This window comes from Varanus komodoensis, unplaced genomic scaffold (genome assembly GCF_004798865.1).
Source record: "Varanus komodoensis strain SLA01 unplaced genomic scaffold, ASM479886v1 scaffold45, whole genome shotgun sequence".
Taxonomy (NCBI): domain Eukaryota; kingdom Metazoa; phylum Chordata; class Lepidosauria; order Squamata; family Varanidae; genus Varanus; species Varanus komodoensis.
In genome coordinates, this window is record NW_025336011.1 from 4,559,963 (window position 1) to 4,569,904 (window position 9,942).

A 9,942-nucleotide genomic window follows, 5' to 3' on the forward strand; every position below is an offset into this window, starting at 1 on the left:
CCAAATCTCACTCCAAGTACCCTGCCTTTCTGATAACTACCACTACTCAACCTCATGTTTGTGATCATTCAGTGACAGTCAGTACCTGCTTTGCATGTTTCACTTCTGAAGTATATTACCTAACTGGTTCCTGATTTCTCCTAGCAAACGATATATTTGAGGGGGAAATATTGGTGATGGTATGGAGAGGTGGCAATAAAGCAGCTTAAGGGTCCTATTTTTGTGCTGGAGATGCCAATGCAATCTGAGATGCAGACTTCCCCAGAATCCCTCCCCACACTTTGCTAATCTTTTCTGGTTACATTTCATTTCTTTTAGAAATTCCCAAGTACTGTAAGATGGAGAAAATGTAACTAATGGATCCATCAGGACACATTTCCCATGTCTGGTTACCATCAGGCTATGTAAGGGAGGCAACATGAAGTGACCAATTAACAAAATCTTAATTACTCCCCCAGTAGCATAAAACGCGTAATACATTATCAGTCTAAGTTAATGTATGTGAAATTAAATGGACACCTATCAGATTTCTCTAATGAAAGGAACTTGGCAGGGCCTAACATTATATCCACTATTTAACTGCTCTCCTAAACTGAAATGTTTCAATACAGAAATTTAATAGTCCATTTGATTTTGTCAAATGCCTTTTCTCCATCTAGAAAGAGCAAGACACACTCTAATTCTGAATAGTTTACAAATGCAATTGTGTTCAGATGTCTTAGATAGAAACAGAGAAACAAAGAGACTCAGAAGGGTCACCCTGGGCCATCTAGTCTGACCCCTGGCTCCAGCCAGCTCCGCTCATGACACGCCTACCATTTGCATATCTAGCTTATCCTTGAACACCCTCAACCACCTCCCATGAAAGCCCATTCCATACCCTTGGGTTCCCAACATTCAGGAAGTGCTTCCTGGCATCTGAATTGAACCTTGGTTCCTTGAACTTGGCTCTATTGGAGCATGTCCTGCCCTCCTCTTCAGGAGAGAACAGTTCTCTACCCACCTCTGTGTGACACCCCCTCATGTACCTATATGTCACCAACAGATCCCCTCAGAGTCTCCTCTTCTCCCAGCTGAAAAGACCCAGTTCCCTCAGTCTCGCCTCATATGGCTTTGTACTAATAGAAATATCTTCCCCCCTCCACATCTGAACTGGCACCTCAGCATGAGGACTAATCACATCCAGGTTAGGATATATAGATGGTTTTGCCTCTGAGGATGGTCCAGAAACACTAAGTGATGCAGAATCCGAATGTCTAGCTATAGGTGAGAGCCAGACAATCAGAATATGTGACAGACCACTTGTTTATCACTTGCACTGGCTACTAGTGTATTTCCAGGTCCAAATCAAAATGCTTGTTTTGATCCACAAAGTTTTGATCAGGAGTACTGCTAGGAATGGATGAATCTGTCAGTTCCTCTCACATTCTCCTAAATTTCCCCCCTAAACTTTTAGAATATCATTTTTATTGTGTATATATAAAAAAACCAAACTGTACCATTAGAGAACAGGATTGGGGTGGGCGGGGGGCTAAATCATTGCAATATTTCTAGGCTTAAGTTTGGTTTGTCTCAAACTTTGAGAATTTCCTCAGTCATAAAGTCAGTTCATCCCAAATTCTGAAGGGTTTCCCCCCCCCTCCCCCCAAATTCATATTAAATAACTCCTGGTGTATTGTTGTTTGTTGTTGTTAGTCGCAAAGTCATGTCCAACCCATCACGACCCCATGGACAACATTCCTCCAGGCCTTCCTGTCCTCCACCATCCCCCGGAGTCCACTTAAGCTTACACTGACTGCTTCAGTGACTCCATCTAGCCACCTCATTCTCTGCCGCCCCCTTCTTCTTTTGCCCTCTATTGTTCCCAGCATTAGGCTCTTCTCCAGTGAGTCCTTCCTTCTCATTAGGTGGTCAAAGTATTTGAGTTTCATCTTCAGTATCTGGCCTTCTAAAGAGCAGTCAGGGTTGATCTCCTCTAGGACTGACCAGTTTGATCACCTTGCAGTCCAAGACACTCACAGGAGTCTTCTCCAGCACCACAATTCAAAGGCCTCAATTCTTCGGCTCTCATCCTTCCTTATGGTCCAGCTTTCACAGCCATACATTGCAACTGGGAAAACCATAGCCTTTACTATACACACTTTAGTTGGCAGGGTGATGTCTCTGCCTTTTAGTATGCTGTCTAGATTTGTCATAGCTTTCCTTCCCAGGAGCAAGCATCTTTTAATTTCTTGGCTGCAGTCCACATCTGCAGTGATCTTGGAGTCCAGGAAAATAAAACCTGTCACTACCTCCATTTCTTCCCCATCTGTTTGCTAGGAAGTGAGAGGACCGGATGCCATGATCATAGTTTTCTTAATGCTGGGTTTCAAGCCAACTTTTGTGCTCTCCTCCTTCACCTGCATCAAGAGGCTCTTTAGCTCCTCTTCACTTTCTGCCATTAGAGTGGTATCATCTGCGTATCTGAGGTTGTTGCTATTTCTCCCCGCAATCATAATTCCAACTGGTGATTCATCTAGCTCCACCTATCTCATGATGTGCTCTGCATATAAGTTAAACAGGCAGGGCCACAGTATACATTTCTCCAAATGCACATGTATTTAAAGCATTTTTGCCTAATAGATATTTTTGTACACTGTAATGAATTCAGAGAATCGCAAGTGAGAATTTCAAAGGAGAGCAGAATTTCATGTCATATAATGATTCAAAAATGTTAAATTCATGTCTCCCCTATTCCTAGTGGCCACCTGCATCCATATGAACCTACCCAGTGATTAAAATCAGCAATATGAGATAAAGACAGATTTTATGAGGAATTTCCCTCTCTCCTGATGTTAGCATTAAAACCCCTCTGCCTAGCCCAGCAGTCTTGCTTTCTTCCACATTTTTTTTTGTTTATTTTTTAAATCTCAAGCTTTTTACATCAGTTGATTGCAAACCTGTCAATTTGGGCCAGTTCTTTCTCCCTCAGGAAACAAACCAGTAAAAACTTTTCCCCATCTCCAGTGCTGGCTCTCTTTGCCTTGCTGTTGGGAGCAATCTATTTTATCAGTCTCTATTTGATCATTTGGGTGCTCATTTTATGCAACTTGCATTTTAAAGTGGGGTTGTATATTTTTAATTTTTTATTATGTGCATGGCCATGTGAAGATTCAGCCCTAAAAGACAGCATGTTAGTGCTTACTTAAATAAAATGATGGAACGATCGTATAAACCGAGGAGGAGGGAAGGGGGAAGAGACTGGGTTCATGGGTGCAGGGAACCGAGGAGGGGACCAAGCTCCACAGCAAACAATCTACCCAGGCAGTGCCCCAGCCTCATTTGCTCCCTGCCTGAAACATCCCAGTTCAATAGCCAGAGTCAGCTGCTCAGCTGACTTGGCAACAAAGATGGCCTCCACTCCTGCCACACTTTATATGATACCTTTAATCCCCTGATCTGCAGGGCTTACAGGCATCAGTGGTGGCTTGTACCCCAAATGTTTCAAAAGTCTGAATCTGCTAATGTAATATAGAATTTGATAACAATTATGTGGATTGAGATGACTGAGGGCAAGAAGGAGGAATTGGTGAAAGAACCATAAAGATGACGACAACTTTTCATCTTTGAATCGCCATCTTAATATCCTTTGCTTCCTTATTTTACCTGAAATAACTTCCTTTTCCACCCTTCAACATTAGGGTGGGGAGTTACAGATCACCAAAACAGAGAGCAAAATTTATATGTACAGGTAATTTGAAAATGACTGTTGTAGTAGAAATGCCAGAGAGGGACAAATAAGCAATATTCAGACTCTTCAAGATTCTCCAGTCATCAGCTTACTGCTTGCCATTCCTCAGTTTGTGCTCACGGTTGCAGTTCGTCTCTGTTTTGCACACATGGGAAATTGTACAAAATGAACAGCTATCAAATGTGATAGTTGTGCAAATAAAATAAAATAAAATCCCAAATTTGTGCACATTTCTGCATAGACTAGAGTGTGGGTAATATAAAAGTAGTATATTTTGAAAAAGTCCTGCATTCTTTCCTCAAGTTATTTGGCAGCATTTGGTGAGGCTCTAATCAGGCTTGAATTTTCCTTTCTGCCAATTGCTTTTGGATATACGTCCTTGTGCCTTGGATATACATGGATGTTTTCTTGATGCATTTTCAAGGCTTTAATCTCTGTTAACTGCACAGAGAGTGTAACTTGTTAGGCAGGAATGGAATGAAGAGAGCTGTGCATTTTTCAAGTATGTATTCTGTGGATGCAAATTCAAGAATTAGCTGGCATTTTCAGAGGAAATGTACTTCTCTCCACGGTTACACTCTAGGATACCTTCTAAAGACGGTGTTTGAGTGCTTTGTAAACTGACACAAAATCTGCATGTATCTCTAAGAAACACAAGGCACCTCATCATAGTGGAGTCCCTGCCAAGGTGACCCATGTGCCTTCCTAGCCTGCCATCTGGGTGACCGCTGTTGATAGGCAGCTTCAAGGCTCTTCAGCACTCTTCCTCGTCAGGGTGCTTTGATGATAAATCTGGCTTAGACTGGACGCCCATTAAATTGAAGGTATTTTTGCATAGATGGGTGTCCCTTGTCAGCTCTCCAAACAGAGGACTCTCCTTTATAAAATAAAATGCCTGGCTACCCTAGACTCCCTTCCCTCCCCTCCCCTGCCCTGCCCTGCCCTCCCCTCCCCTCCCCTCCCCTCCTTCCTTCCTCCCTTCCTTCCCTCCTTCCATTTATTTTGTATATATCCCTTGAAGCTGCAGTAGGAAGTTATTCTCCATTCCCAGCCTCTTGCAGTCCTGACCACAACTAACTCCCCCTTCCTTTCCTCAAGAATGCCTCTCCTTTTAGGGAAAACTCCAGATGAGTAATGATCCCAAAGGAATGTCCTCAGAGAGAAACAATCAGCAGCTCTGCCCTTGAGATCCTTGCAGAGGTGGCATGTGGAAGGGCTTCCCCATGATTTATCATTGCCTGGAGGCCCAGTTGCATGCAAAAAAATATCCCTGGAGCTGCAGGGTGCTGAACCCCAAAGCATTCAGGGAAGATCCACAGAACTGTATCAGTAAATGGGGGACATGCTAAATGTTGCTCTCATTACTGCATTCCTATCTGGCCTTTTTTCCTCTTGCAAAGAACCCAAGGTGACTTACATCATCTTCCTCCTTTCCATTTAGCCTTCAGAACAACCCTGTGAGATAGGATCGTCTGAGAATTCATGACTGTTCCAAAGTCACCTAGTGAGGTTCATGGCCAATTGGAAACTCAATCTGAGCTCTTCCGAGCTCCAATCCAACATCATAATCACAAAGCACAAAGCATTCACTTTAAACCATACAAAACATTCTGAAACCTTCTGTACCTCTTGCAAGAAATCAAAGCTTAGAAATGTTATTGATTTAATGCTGTATAGTATTTTAAATAGGCAGCTGGGAGTCATTTCTAGTGTTATGACTGAGGTTTCTGTCTTGCAGAATGATGCATTTTCTTCTGCCACCCATTAACTTGGGTGTAGACATTGTAGTTATGCTACCCAGTGTAATGTAATGGATGTTGTCTATGTGTTGTAATTTATTTTATAATTGCCTTTATTTATTGTTTGTAAGCCGCCCCGAGGCTTCGGTGAATGGGGCAGCATAAAAATGTTTTAATAAATAAATAAATAAATAAAATTTTGCATCAGACATTGGGGGTTCAAATTGAAGAATCACATGGGTTGGCCTTGAACAACTCACTACCCATCCAAACAGAACACCTAAAAAGGGTTTTGTGAAGGTAAAAACGTGTGCATGGGAACCCCAAGATTTTAAGAGGAAAGGTCAAATAAAAATAAAGTGACCACACACAGCACCCCTAAAAAAAGGGGGGATGGATTACCAGAACAGCAGATTAAAAAAGACACATTTAGAAATGCATTGCTGTGCATGCTTAGACAGAAAAAAAGTCCAACTGTTCCCAGCATGTCCCATCCAGTCATATGGATTGGGAAATACTGGGATTTATAGGAGTTTTTTTTCCTGTCCAGATTGCAGTGTGAGGGTACAACCCTATGACCTCCTGCCATTACTTGGGGTGTCCCAGGAGTATTTGGAGTTCCACATTGGGGCATGCTGGGAGTTGTTGGCATGTCTTCTGTCTAAACATGCATAACATTGTGCCCTAGTCTACTCTAACAGGAGGCATCACACCACAGTGGGCAAAATGGTGGCCGTGTGACTTGTGTGCCTGAGCAACCTGCTGCGGACAGAGAAATGGGAGTGAATCTTCACACAGTGTGGGATTGTGGAATTCCCAACCACAAGGTCAAGTGGTGGCAGCCAACTGGGACAGCGTGCACAGCTTAGGCAAATTCATGGAGGAGCTGGCTAACAAGGACTACCAGCCACAATGGCTCTACTGCCTTCACGATTGGAAGCAGCATGCCTCTTAATGCCAGTCAGCGGGGAACATGGGTGTGAGGGTACAACTGTGCTCATGCCCTTCTGTGGCATCTGCACAGTCGCTGCATGATCAGAGTGCTGGACCAGATAGATAGTTGAGCAGAACTAACAGGGCTCTTCTTATGTTGGTAATGCAGATTTCAGGGTTCCAGCCCTCCCTTCTTACATCTTTAAGCCAAACTTGGAGTGGACCCATTAAGGACTGTCCTCTGTGAAGCAGGACATATGGCCCCCATAGATAAACATAAAATAAACATTTACTCTGAGAGACTCTTCCATGAAGGGGATTGTCTGCTCTATGTTGATTCAGTCAAAAGAAATGAAAATATGCTTCTATTCCCCTTATAAACAGAGCTCAAACCTATCAAGAATAGACCAGGGACATGCCTCCAAGCGAACACTAATTAGCGATCAACATCCATATTAAAACATCTAATCAATGCATCGATAAATTTCACAGCTTGTTTCATTTCAACCTTCCCATCGATATCATGTTTCAATGGTTAATAAACAACTCCTGCTTGATCTTTCTCTTCTGAGGCTCTGGTCAGTCTGCCAGCACAGGGAACTTAGCTGTGGCTGGTCTACCAGCAGGTTTCTCCATCAGAGGAATAGCTGCAGTTTAAAATCTGCTCACTTGTACTGTCTTGTTTACAAAGGGTTAAACTGGGTGCGCAACTCATTTATTTCAATTTGGAAATTTTGCAGAAAATAATTTGGGGCAGGAATGCAGAACCTTGGATTTGGATTCCAGTCCATCCTTCCTGGCACCCCAGCTGGCCCTTGAGGGTCCCCAGGTGGCTTCCCCTGCCTTTGCTCTGTTCATCACATTGTTTGGTGATTTCGTAGCATTTGTCAGCTCTGGGATGTTTAGAAATGGAGCATCAGGACAAGGGGTGAAGGAGGTAGATGGAGGTCTTGATGAGATGCAGTAGGGCTAGAGGCAGAGGCAAAATCAGGCACAAGCAAGTTCAGGTAGTAATGAGGTGTGGCAGGACCAGGGGTGAAGATGAAGTCAAGAATAAGCAAAGTTCAGATACCAACAAGGTGTGGCAGAACTGGCGGTGAAGTTAAGGGCAGAAGCAGGCAATGCTGGCAGGATATGCACACGGTGGGCATGTGGTGAGCGGAGGTGGCTGGAGCCAGGGGTCAGACTAGATGGCCCAGGAGACCCCTTCTGACTCGCTCAGTTTCTATGCTTCTATGCTCAGATGGCTGGCAAAGAAAAGAGGCAAGGTGGGGTCAGAGCAGGCAGGGGTCATGGCACGGGTGAAGCTGTTGCAGGACCAAAGGCAGCTGCTAGTTCAAGAATACAAATCAGCCGCTACAAAGACTCAGGCTGCTGTGACAAAACTAGACAGGGCTGAACACCCTTTTAGAGCACTTCCTGGGGCCATTGGATCCCACCTCCTGCTGTTCCAGGAGACCAGTTTACACCATCCACTCAGCTGACTGTCCAGTTTCTTCTTGAATGCATCTAGGGTGTGAAAGCCCACGACCTCTGTAGGCAACTCATTCCACTGCTGTATTGCTGTAACTGTTGGGAAACTGTTCCTGATATCTAGCCTGAATCTGGGTTGTCACAACTTGAGCTGATTATTCCATGTGCTATAGTCTGGGATGAATGAGAAGAGATCTTGTTCTTCCTCTTTGTGACAGCGTCTGAGGTACTTATAGAGTCCCCCTTGAGTATTTTCTTCTCAAGACTGAACATGCCCAGTTCTCTCTGTGTCTCCTCATTAAGCAGTGTTTCCAAACCCTGAATCATTTTTGTTGTCCTCCTCTGAATTCTTTCCAATTCTTCTGTATCTTTCTTAAATGTTGGTGCCCAGAACTGGACACAGTATTCTAGATGAGGTCTAACTAATGTAGACTATAGGGGAACTATTACTTCTCATGATGAGGATGTGACGCATCTATAATGCATCCCAAAATGGCATTTGCTGTTTTTGCAGCTGCATCACACTGATGGCTCATATTTAGCCTGTTGTCCACAATAACTCCAAGGTCTTTTTCTTTTTCAGTACTATTGAGTCACACATTCCCCATCTTGTATCAATGCATCTGGCGTTGATTTCTTTTTCTTAGGTGGAGGACCTGGCATTTGGTTATCTGATCAATAGCTCACCCAATCCACCACATATCTAACCAAGGAAAGGGGGAGACACACTACTCTACAGTGCCTGACGGCATGTATATGTGAGTACTTCCCCTCCCCACTCCAAAACGCCTCCCTAAGTCTCAGCTACTTACAGTCTCATGCTACACCATTCTGTATATTTTGGCATTTTTGGCCCCACCGCTTTTGCCTTTGCCCCCTTTCCCCGAGTCTTCAGCCTCATCCACTAGTGGAACGCAGCCATGCAGTACCTCTCTGAAATTTAATTCTGCAGTTTCCCAGCTCTGATTTAGGAAGTAGTGTTAGTTCATTACTATCCAATTCAAATAGCTTTGGATGCCTCTAATAACCTGTTCGCATCTTATCTCTTTCTTCTAAAGGGAAATTCTCTTACTTCATAGCAGCTTCTGAAACACTTGAAATGACTGCTACATCATTGACGATGAAGTTCTTGGAGCTCCCCATAGCGAAGTCTTTCAGCTTTTTCTCATGAGCAATATAACTCAGACGTTTACATCACCTCCAATGCCCTCTTCCCTAGCCTTGTTTATGTTGACCAGGTCCCAGCTGGAGCCATCTCCAGGTAGAAATGCCTGCGGAGTTGCTTGGCCTGGAATTGCTCTGGGCTACCTAATCTGTACTTTTTGGACTCACATGCAGTATGGATCCTTTAAAATTCAGCCTTCTCTAAATTTTGTGATGCAGTTGTCATCTCAAAACAATAAATACATAGAAACATAGAACATGTCAGAGCATGTCAGAAGGGGCCTCCCAGGCCACCTAGTCTGACCCTCAGGTCCAGCCAGCTCGGCTCATGACATGCCCACCATGCGCATGCCAAAATTCTTGAGGGGGCACCCGGATTTGAACCAGGGACCTCTTGATCTGCAGTCAAATGCTCTACCACTGAGCTACACCCCCTCTGCTCTTTAAAAAAGGGACAGCAAGCCAGGAAAAATATACAAAGGTGCATATTTTAGGATAAAGTATGTTTAGAAATGGGCTTTATGAAAGAACAGGTTTAGAAATACACTTAAAATATGTATTTAAATACATACACCTGTGGATGGATATTTGGGGCATCTTTTCTGGTGAGTGTGATTGCACATTTTACAAGCTTCTGATGTCACCAATGGACTAAATGCACTACAGGATGGGCATTTTTTCAGGTTCAGAGTGGAGGGTCACAACTGAGAAGACAATTCATCCTTTCCTCCCTGACAGCACCTGCCCCCCCTTCCTGCCCTACTTCCTGTAACTTGGCTTTTAAAGATCTGCTTCACTTGAAGAAATGCTCAATCAAAGGTGAGCACAGGAGCTGCATATGGACCTCCCACAGGTGGGACCTGGCCCATGAACCAGAGGTTCTCCACCCCTGCTATGGGGAGA

The 9,942-nt window shown here is 43.9% G+C and overlaps 1 non-coding gene across 1 annotated transcript; it reads right to left on the bottom strand.

The window, feature by feature from the left end:
• Positions 1 to 9,402: 9,402 nt before the first annotated feature.
• Positions 9,403 to 9,474, bottom strand: TRNAC-GCA. Its single transcript has one exon. It is a non-coding gene; the product is annotated as a tRNA-Cys (tRNA).
• Between the last annotated feature and the right edge of the window lie 468 nt (positions 9,475 to 9,942).